This window comes from Elephantulus edwardii, unplaced genomic scaffold (genome assembly GCF_000299155.1).
Source record: "Elephantulus edwardii isolate Elephantulus edwardi_28Jun2011 unplaced genomic scaffold, EleEdw1.0 scaffold00125, whole genome shotgun sequence".
NCBI classification, from domain to species: Eukaryota; Metazoa; Chordata; class Mammalia; order Macroscelidea; family Macroscelididae; genus Elephantulus; species Elephantulus edwardii.
The window spans coordinates 7,283,416-7,284,982 of NW_006399875.1; positions in this window are offsets into that span (position 1 = coordinate 7,283,416).

The following is a 1,567-nucleotide window of genomic DNA, read 5'->3' on the forward strand; positions in this document are numbered from 1 at the left end:
AGGGACAGCGCAGGAGGGGAAGACCCTCTATGAGATGGATTGATTCGGTGACTGGGGTAATCGGGATGGGTGTGTCAGAGGCGCTGCGGTTGGCACAGGATAGAGCAGGGTTTAGGGCTGTTGTGCTTAGGGTCGCTATGAGTCGGAAAGGACTCGAGGGCACATAACAACAACAACAACATTAACATCCTAACTTATCTAGTCAACTGAGTTACTAACGCCAATATGTAGATAGTTTTTGAAAGAGTTCAGTGCTCAAAGCATGCCTTTCCCCCCCTTTTTTAAAGTCGGTTAAGCCAAACTATTGTTCTGCTCAAAGAGCAAACCATGGACTGCTGAAAGAACCTGCTCTGTTTTGAAGGAACTTCAATCAGAATTCTCCTTGGAGGCAAAAGTGGTGCAACTTCATCTCACATAATTCAGACATGGTCAGAGGGGCCAGTCTTTGGAAAATTATGAAGGACATCCTGTTTGGAATGATCGTGGGCCAGAGAAAGAGAAGACTCTCAACAAGATACACTGATACAGTGACTGTAACCATGGACTTGGACATGTTGGAGATGGTGAGGGAGGCACAGGAACAAAGGATAAAGCAAGGGTCAGCTCTGTTGTTTATGAGCCACTAACAATGTTCTGTTTTAAGACAACATCATGGAATATTTTTGGTTTAAGATTTAAAAATTCTCTTAGTTCAAGGGGTTCACCTATTTATGGCTCCAGAAAATCTATATATAGGCCATGAGAATTTGATATTCTGTCCTGCAATTTCCCCCTTTTGAGCAAAACTATTCTGTAGTATCTTTGATCAAAATGGAATGGAAGCTGGGCCCCATCCAGTCTTTTGGTCTCTTGGTAAAGAAGGAAGGTATTTATAAGGATAGTTATCCTTTTCCTAGTCTTGACACTCTTCCTTCTTCTGTTACTACTGTTGAATAGAGAACAATATTCTGTGTAGGGTAGACAACTGCCAGCTTTTAGACATCAGGCACTAAGTAAGAAATTAAGAGCTAGGACAGAAAGACAAAATACATTACGAGACCAATGAATTGGATCTTTGCTGAAAATAGAGAATATCAGGAAGCTCTTTACCTGTCTTTTGCTATCTAGGCAAAGACATTCAACTATATGTTGTATAACAAATTATAGATAACATTAAAAAGAATAAAAATCCCAAAACACTTAATTGTGCTCATTAACATGGACCAAGAAGAAGTCATTCGAACATGAAAAGGGATACTTTGTGGTTTAAAACTAGGAAAGGAAAATTATTTGGGGTCAGGATTGTATTTTTCACTGTACCTATTCAGACTGTATCTTGAGCGAGTAATCTGAGAAGCTGGGCTGTATGAAGAATATGGCATCATGCTTCCTCGGTAAGTGCTTCAAGACCTCTTCTCTTTCAGCAAGCAAGATCATGGTATTTGCATTTCACAGATTGTTGGTGTTTCTTCCTCCAATCCTAATGGTACACTTTTTCATATAGTGCAGGCTGGTGGATTCTTTTTATGTATATATATTGAATAGGTGTAGTGAGAGAATACAGTCCCCACTCACACATTTCCTGATA